The following is an 18302-nucleotide window of genomic DNA, read 5'->3' on the forward strand; positions in this document are numbered from 1 at the left end:
ATGCAACTGCACACTAAGTAATGTACTTGGGTGTCAGTGTTGTGCTGGGTTTTCTACCTCATTGTAATGCTCTTTTTCCTCCTGGATATGCTTAAAAATATCCTGGCACTCCTGTCAATATATTAGTCTGAAAAATGTCACAACGGGTCTGGAACTGTTGTGTGTGTATGTAACTGTGCATTGACACATGCATTGGCTTGATGCATTCTGGTGATGCGAGTTCAGGCTCCTGTAGAGATCCAAATTATGATACGATTGCACTGAGCTTACAGACTTCTCTCATGCTGGGATGGAGATGGTGTGAGGAAGTAAAATCACAAAACAGAACACCATGCTCATACTGCATGGTTTGAATAGCTCTTCCAACTGCACACAGCGCGCATCCTGCTTCTCTTTGGAGTGTGGAGATTAGATATGGCTGAGCCGGGGATGCGAGGTATTCAGTTTTTCCCTTTCACGGAAGAGATCCTTCTCCTTCTGCTCTGAGCTTCCACCATCCCTTCCTTCCCTCCCTCCTTTTTAAAACCACACTCAGCAGTTCCCACATCCGCCTGTCAGGGACCAAACACTTAATGCAACAGTTTGCACAGCCCATGGCTGTGTTCCAACAGGGTGAATGCTCAGATGCCCTGGTAATCACAATTCAACGTGTCAGTTACGATTTAGGATCTATATGAAAAAGACAATTGGAATAGTTAATGCTGGTAAGGCAAAATTTTAAAGTGCACATACAGTAGTGGAGGACTCAGTATCAAGGGAACATCATCTAAAAGGGAAAGACTTGGTAATTTATTCCATCTGTCACCTATAGATGACAGAAAGTTGATTAAGCCATCTTTGTGGTATCAGAGGGGAAAAACACATTTTCAGCACAATTATGTAGCATCATGTTTAACTATTTTAATGTTTTTCAGCAACAATTGCTACTCCTTGGGTAGCTTGTATAAATTTCTTCTGTGAAGTACTCAGAAAAGGTGTGTGTAATTGTTTCAAATGTTTCATTAGATTTTAATTTGTAGACTGGTGTGACTGGTGCAGAATAAAGTGACCTCATGCTTCCTGCCTCAGGAAATTCTTGGAAATTAGATTCTTCAACTCAGTGGGATTCACACTGCAATGTATTTTAAATTACGAAGAACCAAGTATTTTGCTTGCTGTTGTCCATCTGTGTTATATTCTTCGATTTACTCCTATAAAAGGAATGTATAGATCATTTCTTATCTACATAGCTTAGTGAATCTTACTCAAAAAAAAAAAAAAAAAATCAGGAAGGAAATGTCAAAGGCAATTAAGTCGGAATTAAACAGCTGCAAGGAATCACCAAACACATTTTGGCCTGACCCAGTGGGAGCATTTGAAATAGTTTGAGTTCATGCAAAAACTCACCTCACATGGACTTTCTGAAGGAATACACAAGTCTTTGGTTGGGATTTTTTGGATATTTTATAGAACTGTTCAGTTTGTCCCAGCCCTATGAAGACATTACTAACAGTCAGCAGCTCTCCTTTGCTCGTGGCTACTGAGAGTAATCCCCTCTCCTGCCCCCACAGGTAAGGAACCCGAACAAATATCCACTGCAGTTAATGGGATCATCTTAAATCCTTCAGAGGCAACTGCACTACTCCGTTAACCCACTGGGGACTGGTCGATTGCAACAGAAGCCGGAGTGTGGTTCAATTCCTAACCTGCCTCAATTGCTACAATATATCTTTGGGCACCATTTACCAATGCATCTTTGCACACCAATGAGGCCGAATGCACTGAACCAATGACGATTACCTCCTGTTCAAACTGTAAAGCACATCAAGGAGCACGCCTAACTAATTCCACCACTGGGCTAAGATCATGCTGTATATCTGACAGTGAGCACAATCTTTCCAGCTTGCCCAGAGGAACTGGGCACTCTTATCGGTTGGCTTTTGATGTGCGGCACCTATGAAATAAAACTACTTAGCAAGCTGCAAACATTAAGGGTGCATTTGAAAACTTGTTCCAAGCCCAGATATCTGATATTGAACGTGCCTGTTGGCACACTGCAAGCCAGAGCAATTTAAAAAAACAAAATGAACATAGAATCATAGAATCATAGAATATCCTGAGTTGGAAGGGACCCTTAAGGATCATCAAGTCCAACTCTTGACACCGCACAGGTCTACCCAAGTTCAGACCATGTGACTAAGTGCACAGTCCAATCTCTTCTTAAATTCAGTCAGGCTCGGTGCAGTGACCACTTCCCTGGGGAGCCTGTTCCAGTGTGCAACCACTCTCTCTGTGAAGAACCCCTTCCTGATGTCCAGCCTAAACTTCCCCTGCCTCAGCTTAACTCCATTCCCGCGGGTCCTGTCGCTGGTGTTAATGGAGAAAAGGTCTCCTGCCTCTCGACACCCCCTTACGAGGAAGTTGTAGACTGCGATGAGGTCTCCCCTCAGCCTCCTCTTCTCCAGGCTGAACAGGCCCAGTGCCCTCAGCCGTTCCTCGTACGTCTTCCCCTCCAGGCCTTTCACCATCTTCGTAGCCCTCCTCTGGACACTCTCCAACAGTTTCATGTCCTTTTTATACTGTGGTGCCCAGAACTGCACACAGTACTCGAGGTGAGGCCGCACCAGCGCAGAGTAGAGCGGGACAATTGATCTGATTTTGTCTTCTGTGCAAGGTGCAGGCTTTTCCCCCTGCGGTACCTATGCAGTTCACATGGTTGGCTGTAGTCTGAAGGCCACTGAACTAGAGAACAAGCTGATTGATTTCCTATTTGTGTCCAACAGCATTTTAGTGGCATTAAATATTATTTAATGGCTCTGATTACATTTTAATGAAACTGCCAAAAAAAAAAAAAAAAAGAAAGAAACAACCAAAAATAACAGCCAGCACCTTATCCCTAACCGCAGCACTGTTCTGTCTCTGAAGCAAGCACACTGTCTGGTTGCATTGGAGGGTCACATCTTGATTAAGCAGGGTGTCAAGAGTATTGATAGCATCTTTTCAGTATTCTGGGGAGCAGCCATCAATAAAACCCTAACAGAGTACAATGGCTTCTACTCGTTTTATTAATCATGAAAATATATTTACAGTTGGAGCCGAAGTGCATTGTACAGAAGCATCAGTTCTCTCCGCTCACATCCACGTTACAGTCCCTTTTCATTTCATAGGAATTGAAGTCTAAAATGGAAGTCAGTTCACATGAATCTTTCTGTTGCAAACAATTATTGTTACCAGAAATCTTCAAGGAAAATCAAAACAAAGCTCACAGGCAAATCAAAATGACAAGTTCAAAATAAAAGCACATTAAAGCTTAATATATATATATATATATATATATCCTTTACCAATTCCAACTTAATAAAGAAGATTCTGACAAGCACAGTCCTGTCATATATACAGCTGTTTGAATCCCCATTCCCCATCACTTTATATGAAACTGTGTCAAGAAACTACCCTTTCAGTAGTGCTAAATGGGAAACATCTGATGTATATTGACTTTAAAGGTCAAATGCAGGGGAGCAGGACACAGTTTTGTGTTTTTTTTTTTTTTTTTTTTTTTTTTTTTTTTTTTTTTTTAGCAAAATTCTCCTCTCATTTCTGGACCACAGCTGTTGATTTGTTTGCAGATAGTTTGACTTGTCCAGAGGAAGGAGAATGTGGACAGAATGTCAGATTTTCAGAGCGGAGAGGACAAGCTTCCTCCTGCAGATCTACAATATGTGGTGTGGGTCAGAAAGGCAAGCTTGCCTGTTCATGAAAACCATGTAAAATAAAATAAAATAAAAATCCTTTCCCTCAAACTATATATATAAATTTTATTATTTTTTTTTCCAGGAAAGAATTTGCTGCACCCACTCATTGTCAGGTCTCTGAGTTACTGATTTTACCTATCCCAAGAGATGCAAATCATCTCCTGGGACATGTCCCATTACAGCACGCTGCTCCTTATGGGAGACATTCAGCATCCCACGTGATTTGGCCCTTAACACACAGAGGCAGAAAATGAAGAATTAAACTAAACTGAAATAAAATAAATATTTGCATGGTTTGTGTGCATGAAGCAAGGAATCCTTTTGAATACACTGCAGAGGGTGAGCAGCCAGAGAAACAGAGTTCCTACTAGAAAGGAAAAACCAGTTCTGTCTCCTATGTCAATTCCATGGCAAATATTTGCAAGGACTATGCAAGCATACTTAATTGGCTACTCTTTTTGCAAGCAGAAGCCACAGAAGATGTTCATCTTCAAATCTGATTTCATACCTTAGCTGTCACTGAGGAAATTAAACATTCAGCAAGTCACTCTCGCTGTCAAATATGGAGACAGTTGGCAAATGTAGGCCATAAAGGCAGAGATTAATTACTGGCTGTATGAATTGTTGCTGTTTTCCTCTGTCAATTACGTCATGGTTAATCATGAAATGAACTCCTGAGAGTTTTGTATCTTTCTTCCCTGCATTTTTCACAAATAAAAAGCAAGCAAACATAACCAGAGGTCGTTCTAAGTGCTCTTCATCCACTGGCAGGAAAAAGTTCTGGGAGTCACAGCAGATCTCTCCAGGAATGCAAATTTAAGTGTTTTAGTCAGTTTCAAAAGGTAACTTAAAACTAACAGATTAAGTCATGGCACGATTTATTTCATGAACTTGAATAATATTTATGTACACATTTACTTCTGGTAAAAGAATTTCTGGTTACTATTAGTAGGTATTCCTTGCTCTTTAGGGCTCAAAATCCTTTACATTGGGCTCCATAAGACTTGTCATAGGTGGTACAGAGCAAAGAGAGATATTGAAAAGAAGAATGGAAGAAATGTATATATTGTAGGTCTACCTTAGTTGTAATTACTGAGCTAAGCCTTCCTCCCTCTGAGGCCACGCTGTACTGGGTTTCTACCAAAAGGATCAGTTATAGCAGATAAAGGCTCAGTTTCACTAAAAGGTAGAAATATGGCTTTCTATTAAAAATATACATATATATATATATATATCAATCAACTTAAGTTGGGCAGCCAGTGACATACCAATTCCACTCTAGCACTTCAAAAATGACAAAATGACAATCAGCTCTGTTTGCTCCACAGTTTTAGAAAGAATGTTATTACAGCTATTATTCATTAAATAAGCCAAGATATCAACATAAGCCAATATCTACACAGAATTTCCCACAGGAGGCTAATGAAAAGAATGCTGCAAAAATGTCATTAAGGTACCTGATAGCTGAGGGAATGAAATCCTCACAAATACAGACGCAGGACACTAGAGGCACAGTTTTAAGTTGTCCTTGGATTGCAAGAATGGTCTAACCCAACTCCCATATGAGGGAAGGAGCCCTTTTCCTATAGCTTTGGCATGTCTCCACCATAAACAGACAAGGAAACTATTCACACCTGTTACCCATCAGTTCTTTCCTCCTTACAGATAGTTATGGTCACTCTGTAATTGACAAAGTGTCTACCAATATCTCTGAAAGGACTTTGCAAGAGCAAGTATTAGTCTCTCTCCTACGTTACAGAGCCATAAATACCTTTACAGAAGTATTTTCTTCCTTTTATCTGACACTAAGGAATAGTAAGTTAAAAAGCCTACTCTGGATCAAATGACAACTCTTGCTGACAGAACTGAAGAAAGACCTCGAGAATTTTGATTTCAAATACAGTGAAAGCTCGATGTGCTACTCTTCACTTCAACAACTCTTAAGATTGCATTAATTAAGAAAAAAAACATATGAATAATTACATCTAATGACATGACCAAAAATAGCTTTAATTGGGGTAGTTGGTTATGGTTTGTACTTGACACTGCTCAGTGACACAGCACGGGTCCAAGACAGCAGCCTTTGGTCAGTTCTGGGTCAGAACAAATGTTTGTATAGTCCGGATTGACCAACATAACAATGTCTCAGTCTTACTCTGGAAGGATTGGCAATGTGTGAGATAAACAAGGCAGGCTGCTCAGATAAAGAATGAAAACTAGCAATTATCAAGGGTCTGTTGTTTGAGTTTGCTAGACGTAAAACTGATTAAGAGCATCACCAACTTTTTTTCCTACCTCAGGGAAGATGACTAGGGTGAGATGTTGTATTTCCAAAGAGTTGTGGGAAGGTAACAGGTAAACACAAATACATTGGCCTTCCTCTGGAAGGTGCACACACTGAAATGTGTTAAGCAGCTAAAGCTGGTACCAGGGTTACGTCAGTTCTGTTACGTCAGTTCCTCCTCTGAGGGGAGGAAGAGGTTACAGGAAAAAGGAGATTTTCTTTGTCTAAAGCAGAGGCCCCAAAGCAACATATTTGCAATATTTGGATACCGATTTATAGAAACAGACAAAACCCACCTGCTTTGATACCTCTGTTTCAGTTCAGCTCTTTATCATTGGCCTAGCAAGCTCCACAGCCCTGTGTGGGGCTCAGCAAGCTTATGGCTCTGGCACTTCTTTTCACTGAAGGGAATCATGATCTGACATGGGCCTCCTTTTCATACCTATTTTCTTTATGTGATTGCAATTGGATCTAAACCTCCCTGCAGGTGTTTTAGAAATTCTAACCTTAGCATAAATGTTCAAACCTTATACATAATCTGCTGCAGTGGACTGTAACTGCTCGCTGTGGCTAAGCCCCGTCAGGCAGCTCAACGCCACACGGCTGCTCGCTTGCTGTCCCCGGGTGGGATGGGGGAGAGAATGGGAAAGGTAAATGTATGAGAACTCATGGGCTTAGATAAAGACGGTTCACTAGGTAAAGCAAAAGCCGCGTGTGCAAGTACAGCAAACCAAGGAATTCAATTGCTACTTCCATCAGCAGGCTGGTGTTCAGCCACCTCCAGGAGAGCAGGGCTCATCACACCTAGCAGTTTCTTGGGAAGACAAACACCATCGCTCCGAATGTGCCCCCTTCCTCCTTCTTTGCCCCAGCTGTCATTGCTGAGAGTGATGCCACATGCTATGGGACATCCCTCTGGTCAGCCTGGGTCCCCTGTCCTGGCTGTTTCCCCTCCAGCTTCTTGTGCACCTCCAGGTGCTGGCAGGGCAGCATGAGCAGCAGGAAAGCCCGTGGCTCTGTGTGAGCACTGCTCTGCAACAACTGAAACATCAGTGTGTTATCACCGCTATTTTCATAACAAAACCCAAACCACAGCATCTGTGCAGCATTCTTCACAAGCCTCTGTGAAGAAAATTAACTCTATCCCAGCCAAAACAGACCAATAGCCTTAATTTATGGATACATACATTTTAAAGAAAATAACTCATTTAATTCTTCACTACACTTACTGGTAACTAAACAAATATTGGGTGAGAGTGGGTTTGGAGTAGAGAGGCCGTATTCCAGGCTGCAAGGGCCACCAGGACATCCAGCCGCTCCTGTGAGCTGTCCCTGGTTTGGCATGGCAGTATCAGGCTACAACCGAATGAAGGCTGGAGTATTCCCATGTATGTTGTTATGACTAAAAATAATTAATTGGCTTATTAACTGACAATAAGATTCTGCTAGCTGGGCTTGTCCCATTTGATTACTTACTACTTCTGTTTACAGGGAATTGGGGACTATCACTACCCACTGCAGCAGTCATTAAGAACACCTAGTGAAAAACACTGAAAATATAGGACATTTTCCTTTTTCCAATCAAGCTGTTATGGTTACATGCTTTTGCCTTTTCTATTATCCTAATAATATGAATTACTGTAATATTGGCATAAACAGAATCTTTTCTTTTTTTTTTTTTTTTTTTTTTTTTTTTTTTTGCCTTATTTTAACTATTAGGCAGCTTTCAGGCTTGGCCATAGGGCTGTCAAAACTAATTGCAATATGACAGTAAATGTCATGGATGGGATGAAAAGACCCAAAGCACAACACAGTAACATCAGGCAATAAGGCTGAATTATTATAATGGTGATTTTGCATTCCATACAATCTTAAAGTGAGGCATTTTAGCATATACCTGGCTAGTTACATTCCTGACAAGCATATGCATAACAAATTATCTTCAGTCCACAGTGGAGAGAGGTTCACCAGTTATTTCTAACTTTTTTCTAATTCTGAAATAGATCAATGCAATTATTTGAAAACTGCATCTGAAATAAGCTGATTGTTTCAGCACCTGTTTCTTATAGAGAAAAAGAAGAAGAAAAAAAAAAAAAGTTGGGGCAGAAAGAAAAAGCACCACAGACGTGACAATTTGATGGGATGGCAAACTTACCCAGCCATCACTGGGATGCCTGAAAGGTCAGACACTTAACTTTAGTACAGATTAATTAGCCATCTGTGACTCCTAGATCTCTATTATTAAATAATGACTTGCATAAATCTCTAACGACAAGAATTTACCACTGCTACATTACACACAACTGTGGCTGCAAGTTATTACCACCAGTGGAAATTCATGTTTGTGGGAAACTGATGGAAAGTTTTTCCACAAAGAGTAAGAAAATTAACCCTGACACCTATAGGATTCCACTTGGGCTCACCCCCATTTCGGATATAATGCTACAGGAAATGCTACAGGACATTGCATCCTCACACTTCTTACGCAGCTATGACACTGGTAATATTCAAAAATCTGGGAAGGCGCCTGTGTTTTAGCTACAATTTATACTCATGAAAAGGTAAAAACCAGGGAAATGTGGCAGTAAGCAATGGCAGGTGACTTTGTCCCAAGGCTCATGAAAACTACATTGCACACATTCTTATACTGATACTTACAACTTCAGTGAAGGTTAGCACAACTATTTTGCCATTTTTCAGATTGTTTTTGTATATTTTGTGCTTATTACCATTGGGCTCCCAGCTCTCTCTCCTTCTGAGCAGATACACTGAAGTAGATTTAACTACCTGCAGGTTTCAGATAACAGTCGTTCCTTTTCCAACCTCAGGTTCACATTCCCTCAATTCATGTAAAATTTCTGTCTGCAGTCATGGTAAAGACAAAGTGCAAGATGAAAGGAATAGCTATCTGCAGAGTGAGCTTCGAAAATACCTCATGAGCCTCTCCATACCTCATGATATTGTCACCAGCTGGGATAGCATTCAGGATTCAGGTGGTATTTGTAAACACGATTTTTACCCAAATGATAATCAACAGAATTGCCATACATTACATGTGGGGAGAGGGAGAAGATATGAAACACTCCCAAGCTGATCTATGCTGCAGTTTTAAGTGAATTACCAACATTTTACAGTAGGTTTGTCTCAAGGAATACAAAAATAACTTAGCTTTGAAACATCACAGTAGTTATTTAATAGGCGCAAAAGATCAACAGATAATTACAGTGTATTTTGGTAATTACAGTGGATATGATTTATGGTATATTTTAATTACCATAGAGAGCCTAGCATGAAGGATGAACACTTAAAAGTCAAGATAAATATATGAATACTTCCTCTACAAAAATAAATGCATTAAGTAACATGTACTTTGCTGATATTTGCGAGGAAGTGCACAGCTACAGAAGAACGGCCCTTCTCCCTTTATGTAAAGTGCTGATGAGTCACAGGGCCACCTCCCCGTGTGCCAGGTGCTGCAGCACGGTTCTGTTCCCCATCATGGGCATGTACCTTTAAGACAGCCAAAGGAAAGAAAACACCTAGTGCTTCACTTTAAATAGGTGACACCAAATGCTATTTTCTTAGCATTATTTCAGCCTTATGCAAATGAATTCCAGCACTGTTGTAGGTGAGTCTCTCCTCAATTATGCAAACTTTGGTCTTCAGTATAGAGGTCATTATGTGACAGACAAAAAATTGTATAATAATGAGGTTATTCACATTCTGTTACAGTGCATAAGAATTGAAAGCCAAAAGTGAAATTAACTTTCTTCCTGGTCTTTTTTGTCTTCATAGGTTTAGGCTAATAACCTAGCAGTATGGTATGGCCGGGACACGGATATTTTAGAACACAGCATCATACCAATATCACAAAAGCAAACATCATAGTGGGGAGTACTGCATTAACACCCCGCTTCCGAGCTCTAGGAGATGAATTTCATATATAATACAGTGTGATGTTTACCAATTCATTACAATGACCTGGCTTGCTACTTCCTTAGAAAACTGCAAAAATGAAAATGTCACACATATTTGCATTCAGGAGGTTACTGTGTATCACTGCACACTTCTTATGCTGTCTAAACAAAACTTCTTTCTGCTGTCAGTCTAATGGCTCGGCTGCTAACCCTATCTGAACTGCCTTTGGGAGGCATCAAGGGACTCTGGATACTGGTAGCTCGAGGCATGAAGAAGACAAAGCACTTTGTTCCCTAAAGAAAGAGAAAAGCTGCTGTCAGGTCAGTGCACGTCCCACAGGATCTTCTTCTGGAAGTTATCAGAATAGGCTGGAAGTGGGACCACAAGCAAGGAGAGATGGCAGAGGATGGCTGCCGTGGGAAGCTGGAAGCACAGGAGAGGGATTGATGAGAGCAGGATTTCAGATTGGGAAACTGCCTTAGGTCAAGCTAATTGAGAATGCATCTTCAAGGACAAAAGACCGTACCTGCTGCATGCATGGATAAAGACACTCATGTGCTGGTACCTCTGCTTAAATTCCGTCTGTTTCAACTCACTGTTTGGTTGAATCTTCCTATAGCTAAAACAATAGCTTTACAAAATGTCTGTACAGTGTATGGTCCTGGTGTCTTTTATGGTCTTCGTGTCTTTAAAATAAATCTCTAGCTATCACCAAAAGTAAAAACAACAAACAAACTAAACCTACTAAATGGATTAAGACTTTTTTTTTTTCCCCCCCTAAATGTTCATTAAAAATCTGCTGAAATCTATCAACCCAAGAGAAGTTTCTAAATCTACTTTAGAGCAACAATCCAACCTGGACAGGGCAAACCACCCAGCACCTTAATTTTGTGGAATATCACCATTTAGTTTGCAGTAGAAGGAGAAGGGCTGTGGTCAGGCCAGCTCATATCTCATGAGATCTCTTTCTGGGCGTTATGAGGATGTGCTGGAAGCAAACACACAGGAACCGAAATTGATTTCCATTTTATGGGAATTTTTGACAATCCAAAATTCACTTTCACTCAAACTAAAAATGATGATTGCCAAAGTAACATTTTACAAGGTGTGCCATCAGACATTTTTTATCTTTAAATTTCCCTTTCAAAATGATTTTTGAATTTTCTTTTATTGTTCTTCCAATAAAACATCAGTAATCCATTCTGCACTATTGTGCGTGTACTGCAAATACGAGCTAAAAGAATCATGCTACCTTCAGAAAGTGGATGCAGCTGATTAATTGCCAGTAAAAGCTGACATCTTCTTCTGCTTTTCTGAATGAAGGATACACGTGTGTAGCACAAGTGTGTGTAATGCCAAATAGAGAGCTCCAGCTTCAGCTAAGGAGTGAAGTGCAAACAAGTCCCATGCCTCCTGTCTGCACGGTAATAAAACAGTGCAAGAAACGCCTATCCAAGAGGCCTGACCTTCTCAAGTAATGAATACCCGGCAGCTACTGCTGAAGTTGCTTTACCTCAGAAATCATCTGAACTAAAGCCATTTATTAAGGGGAAGATTTTCACAAGGAAAACATGCAGTTATGGAAACAGAAATGCCAGGCATACCTTGGGAAATCTCCTCCCTGTCAAACCCTGGAGAGAACAATCAACTTTTGGCACCTAAGTGTGTGTGCCTTAGTTATATGCACTGTCCCTGTGTTTTATACACAATGGCAGACAAAGGAAAAGTAATTTTTAATTTGCAGTGACACTAGATCTTTTGGCACTGCAAAAGTCAGAACTCCTAATTCAGCATTTATTCTCTTCTCTCTTTTCCTTTTGTAGGAGATCTGTAGATCAGTATGTGCAAGAAAAATCGTGACATAATTTCATTGCATAAAATGTTCTTTTTAAAAATTAGTTCTTCCAAAACAACCTCTTTTGTGACTTTCTGGGGAGTCACAAGGGGAAGAATCCCATCAAGTCTTAATGCACCTTCCTGAATTTCTCAGCTTTGGGGAGATAATAGATGTTCTCTGACTCCTTTGTGTGAAATGCCAACATATTTATGTTGAGATCCAGGGTCTGAGGTTGATGCATTATTACAAAAACAGCAAAGTAGCAACAAGTTCTAAATGCAATTTTCTGTGAGACAGAAGTACATTCTGTTCCACGTTTACATTCAATGATCTTTACATGCTGACTGCAATACCATTATCACATCTATTTGAATTCTTTCTCTGCTAAGGCACAAAAGAAATAATTCTTAATCACACAGCCAACTTAGACTTTCAAGCCATCAGGAGACCAAAGTTTCCTTCTGTGTTGAAAGGGCTGCGCCACAAGAGATGCGGAGGTGAAGGAGAGCTATTGTTTAGCTGCAGGACAAATCCTGTACTCTACACACTGCAGACTGGCAGAGTGCCCAGCACTGGGCTGCTCTGCTCACACTATCAGTTCAGCACAGCTCCAACCTGAGAGAATTATTCTGTACCCAGAAAAAGAAACTTCTTGCTAAGACCGTGCCCATTGTTTAGCATCTTTCCAATGATGCTGAATGTGCTGCTGCTGAGTTCTTGAGGTCTGGAGCAACCGTGTATGGGTGAGGGCACAAAATCAGTTGGCTCGCTTGACTGTGTCCTTTACCTTTACTTGGTCCAGGCAGGTTAGAGGCAGATTCTACCAGTTGCATCTGCAAGAAAGAATCTGTTTCCATTAAGAAATAGCCTCTGAAATCACCAAGCCTGTTCACTCAAGCACAGGTCCAGCTGAAATTTGGAAATGAGACGATGGGTTGTAGTTGTGCCTGACACTGAGGGATGGTCTTCCAGGGAAAAATCTGCCTGTGGTCCTCCTATCAGGGTGGCAGATTACAGCCAGTAATTCTCATTGCTCTCATCCCTGAGGATTTTTGTGCGAGAGTCTGAGAATGGAGAGGGTCTTTGCTCTGCACAGAGAAGCAACAAGAGCTTCCCTAGGAAAAAATCCTGGTATAAACATCCTCCACCCTAAAAAGTAACCTGGATCAATGTGGCTTTTTGTACTGTCAAATACCCTGAGTACTGCATTGCACCACTTTCTCTGGGCCGGATGCTATTTCAGCACCACCAGCAGCAGAAGTAAGGCTGATGTGCTATACTGGGGTTTTGCAGGGCAGTGAAACAGTGGTGATGGGGAGTTCCCATAACGGGGAGTTTCAGAGCTACTGGACCTAAATGAACCTTTCCCTGAATCCATGGGACTGGGAGGTGCCAAACTTATCTATTCAGAAATTAAGGCCATTTTCTCGCAGAGCTCCATTATAAATTATCAGTGTCTTCCTGACTGCCTTCCATCAGAGATAATTCCTGCTCCCTTCCTGTGCCTAGTACTAAAGCTTCAGATTTGTGTTTGCCTTAATATCTGTAAATTACAGGGTTTTGGAGAATAGGCTTAGAAACTTCTGAGCCTAAAAAATTCTTAGTTCAAACTATGTCACCAACTTTCCTAAACATTTGCTCTGTCACTCAAATGCATAAAAACTTGTAATCTGAAACATTCTTCTGCAAATGACTGTGGTATTTCCAGTCTCTTCATTACAATTAAGGAACCTTTAATTCATTCCATCACACAAGAAGGGAAAGACTCCAGACATGCACCCTTTTTTTAAGGTCAACTGCTTCTAGGGCAGTTTCACTACAATTATAACCAGTTTGCAATTACAAGACTGCAAGGATGAACCTTTGTGATGAGCTCTCTCCTGTCAGTTCTGAATTCTACCCCACTACTGATATTAGCATGCAAAAAAATCTGCTAGAACATGCAATTTTTATCACAACTATTAATGAAATGCAACATCATAAACAATAAAGTTTAATTAGTAACTAAAGTGTCTATAGCAATTAAATAAGAAGGAAGTGTTCTGGAACACAGCAGGATGGATTATAGTTTGAGTAATTTACATTTCAAATGAATTTTAAAGATGTTATTGATAGAAGTTTGGGGGAAATTGAGATTTTAAGAAAATAAGATATTGACTCTATGACACTCAAATACATAACTTGGCTGAACATGAACTTGATGCTGGAACTGCAGGTGGAACTAATGGGAGCACTAATAAAGTGAACTGCACTGAAGAAACATTAAAAAAAATAAAAGCTTAAGAGATCCTAGTGTAATGACATGACTCATTAGTGTTAGGCCAGAATAGCACTTCAAATTAAAGAATACATCTTCAGTTATACGGTAAAGAAAAATGCTAATGTATTTTATGCCTGAGTATTTGAAATTGAACACAGCTGCTTACTATACAGTCATAGCTCTACCTGAAACACTGTAATCATTTAAGATTCAGAACAAAGGTCCTATCTCAAGACAATTTGGGAATAACTTAAGTGGACAAGTGGTGGAACACTGTCTGCTTGTTTCAACTCACAGTTCATTCCACCTGAATTACTCAACCTACAACAGCAAAGCTGGATAATCGTCTGGGTAAGAAGAAAAACAGAGGAAAAGAACCAAGCAGCTGTGACTGGAGGCCAAGATTTCTCCTCTACGACAAGAAAGTAAAGAAAGCATTAGCGTTTGCTCTTCTGTGGAAAAGGCAGTGAAAGGTAGGTGGTGAAGGAATTCCACTGGCTGATTCATTTGCAAAGTAATTTTTCAGCTTTTCCCAAGCTGCCCTGAAAGTGAGCGAATCCTCCTGGGTTTGGAAGAGGACAGGGTCACCTCCAAACCAGGCTGGTCCTCATGCACCTTCCCACCCAGCCTGCACTCAGACTCCCCGTCTCTGTGACCCCCCTGGGCATGGGTGCTCAAGCATGCTGAAACAGCGCCGGTCCTGGAGCAGCGGCTGTGATGTGCCAGCTGCAGCCCTGAGCCGTGCGGAGGCTCTCCAGCTTCTGAGCTGTTCATGAGGATATTTCTAGGAGAAGGCAAATGCTTTGTCTGGGGGGTACAGGCATTTGAACTGTTCCCACTGACATTAGAGACTGGAGATTCATTTTTATGATATTAAGAACTGAAAAATATTGGGGTTGATATTTGCATTTCACAGGCTTTCCGTGAAGTTTCACTTTTCAGACCAATCTAATCTCTACAACAGTTTGCCCTCTCTAATTGCCCTTGAGTTCTTTTTTTTTTTTTTCCTCTTGTTTCCTAGTGTCTTCCCCACTATCCCATGCTCAGCATAGCAATCTTAGTAATATTTAAGACACAAAATTCAGGGCTTTGGTGCTACATTAGAATTTTGCTTGGTTTCATAAAGATCCTTGGGAGTGTCTACTTTCTCCTTAAGGGAAGAGGTGAGTAAACAGAGCAAAATGTATTTGTCAATAACTTCATAAATAAAATCCCTTGACACTTCTGCTCCTACTGGTATCCCTCTTTGTTTGCATATTTACAAACATCCCAGCACTGAAAGATAGGATTTTCAAAAGCATTCAGGTGTTTGTTTGCTTTGTTGCTAGTGCAATAGGAGGTAAAAGTGCCCCTTTCCTAATGGGAGTCCTGATAAGCCTTTGCTTTTAGTAAATCCCATCTCCCAGGTTTTTCCACCCAAGAATGTTTGCACAGTGAGCACCACAAGAAGCTGATAACTTAGCCCAAGGGATGTCTGCTGCATGGGGTAAATTCTCCCTGGAATATCTGCTGCTGTCAGGTGAGCTACAGGCAGGGCTGTTTCTGCTACACCACCTTGCCGGGTGACAAACTCCTCTCTCTCTTGCTCCTCATTATTGCAAGGAGACGGTGCCAGTAGCTTTCTTCTGTTCTGAAGTACAGTGGGCAGAGTGAATATCCTCAGATCCTCACTTCTGAGAACTGCTTTGCACTCTAACATTCACATCTATGCAACATGAAGGCAATGCAAAGGCAGAAAAACCGTAAAAGCAGAAATCCAAATGTGTTATTCAAAGGCTTGAAGTTTTCTTCTTTATGCTCCTCTAATGTCTCTGAAATGAAATGACACTAGATCTTTTTAACTGCACGCAGAAAATCTGATCTTGCAAACGCTGGCTGCTTCCCTCCCAGTGCTGAGAGCTGCTGCCATTGATTTAGAGCTCCAGCGCTCAACGCATTTGCTTGGTACCTGCGGGACCAATCTCATCATTTATATTTTTATTATCACAAGGTGAAAGAAAAAACTGAACTCTCAGAGTTTGTATTGTTAATACATGGAGTGGCCACAGAGCTGACTTCTGGAGCAAAGCTTAGCAACTGGAGGGCACATGCAAATGTCTGCATACTAAGTGGCTGAGAGCTCATTTTTCCTTGAACTCAAACTTCAGTCAAATGACATGACATATGGAAATGGCTGCTTCAGGACGGGCTCATTAGAGCTCTTAAGACCTCTGATTCACCTACCGTTTTAAATGCAAAGGCTTCCACAACTTTTGTAAATATTAAACAAAATAATTGTGCGTGCACAAATGTATGGGCAGGTTTTCAGACAGCTTGGAAAAAAGCACTCTGTGTTTGTTGCCACAAAAAATAATGATAAAAAAAAAAACGCACTTTTTTTCTTCTGCAAATGTCAACACAGTATGGGTGGTAGTGAATTCTGATTCCCAGAGACCACTGTCTGCTCATGCTGCCCTGCGTGGGTGAGGGAAGACAGCTCCTTAGAAGATCTAAACAAGGAGGCATCTAAATTTTGCAAAGGGTCTTGCGTCTTTAAAATGAGCCAAATCTAAATCTCGCCTCTGCAAAACACTTGTCTTTGAGGTGGTTTGCTACCAGGTAGGCTCAGATCAGAGGTCTAGAGTTTGAATTTTTTTTTCCCTGATACCTGTTTCTTCCCTATGCACAACAATGCCACAAACAAGGAAGAAAGGCTGCCTTATAATTAGAGCACAAGGCACAGCAAGGGGAGAGAGGATATTCACACAGCTTAATTGAGACACTTTTCCCCAGGCTTTCTACAGCCATTGAAGACAGAGAACTTCAGAAGGCAACCCAGGGCCCCTAAGTAGGCCTCTATTTTTAAACACCTCTCTCTCCAATGACTCTCAAAAGGACTCCAACAGCTGTGAAAAGAGGCTTTCTCTCCAATGAATACAGAAGGAGCAAGAAAGCCACATCTTCTAATGTAGGTCTCTAATTAGGAGTTTAAATCTCCTTTGTTGTTTCTGCTTATTCCAGAAGACTGCGTGCCTGACACAAGGCAGGTGCCTCAGTTTCCTCACCTGCAAGATGGGATAGCTGCTCCCCTTCCATCCGCGGGCTCCAGGGCTGTGAGGCTGATGTTGAAGCCCACAAAGCCCTGCAGCAGTGCAACGGGAACACAAAACAGGTGTCACCCTTAGCTGCCATGGACAGAAATTAGGATATGAAGAGAGGTGCTGCCATAATCACTGTGTATTGCATGGTGGGGCAGTTTTCCCTACAGTAATGCTATCCTGGATGTAGCATAGCTATTTTAAAATGTTTTACGATTTTAAAGCATCAAAAAGGTCAAAGTTTAATAACTGTGGTGAATAATTCCCTCTACCTTTAGCACTATTTCCAGTGTTATTAACTTATCCCCAGTCCCGACATAATATGCAGTGCAGCAGTCAGAGCAATGCACTGCCAAGCTGACAGGATCAGCTTCTCGAGGGACCCAAGGGTAATTCAGCCTCCAACTTTACCAAATCCTCTTTGGACCAAAACCTGCTAGTTGAAAAAAAGTTGCCACGATGTGTCATATGCTACAGCACAGAAGAGATGTGAGATGTGGGGAACATTTGTAATTGAAAACACACAGCTGAGTGCAAGAGGAAGCCAGCTGCATTTCAGAAACTGAAGGGGACGGGTCCACACGTAGAAATGGCAGTTTTCACTAATGTTATCCAGAATAAACAATAAAAGGGTTGCATTTGCTTACACTGAAAGTAGATTCAGGCTTTAAACTGATAACACTAGCCGCTTTTCTTGGATTACTCGAAGAGCAAACCAAGGCGTAAGCCAACATGTCACTGAGGAGGGATCCACATTCTCATGGCATCAACACAATCAGTCCCCAAAGTTCAACTAAAATAACAATCTATTCAATCAATGTGGTCTTTTTCCCTGGATCTGGATTTTCTCAACCACATCCATGATGAGACCGATATAACACACACCCAAGCCAGTGAGTGACCACCCTGGGTTTCAATAGTTTTTGATCGGCACCCATTTAAATGACTCTGGGTGGCCTCTTGCTCTAGGAATTAATCACAGATTCTTACTAATAAAACATTCAGCTCTTCTGCATTTTCAAGTGTTCTTGTAACAACAGCAATTTTTCACATAGGTCAGAGAGACTTGTGCCTGGCACACAGCTGGAGGAGCATTAACAGGTGTTTCTGCACAGTCAAAATTAAAACTCTCTTCCTACAAAAACTCACACATGAAATGTCAGAATTTACTTTCTGCAAACGTTTATACCAGATG

The 18302-nt window shown here is 41.1% G+C and overlaps 1 protein-coding gene and 1 long non-coding RNA gene across 5 annotated transcripts in view; one reads left to right on the top strand and one right to left on the bottom strand.

Annotated features, from left to right (window-relative positions):
* The window catches only part of ST6GALNAC3 (ST6 N-acetylgalactosaminide alpha-2,6-sialyltransferase 3), a 237898-nt gene that overhangs the window by 33824 nt on the left and 185772 nt on the right, over nt 1-18302 (bottom strand). The gene's annotated exons all lie outside the window — the stretch shown is intronic.
* On the top strand, nt 8188-11832 carry LOC140003056 (uncharacterized). The gene is made up of 2 exons (XR_011811002.1): nt 8188-9643; nt 9811-11832. It is a non-coding gene; the product is annotated as an uncharacterized lncRNA (long non-coding RNA).

This window comes from Anas platyrhynchos, chromosome 8, assembly GCF_047663525.1.
Source record: "Anas platyrhynchos isolate ZD024472 breed Pekin duck chromosome 8, IASCAAS_PekinDuck_T2T, whole genome shotgun sequence".
In the NCBI taxonomy this organism is placed as follows: domain Eukaryota; kingdom Metazoa; phylum Chordata; class Aves; order Anseriformes; family Anatidae; genus Anas; species Anas platyrhynchos.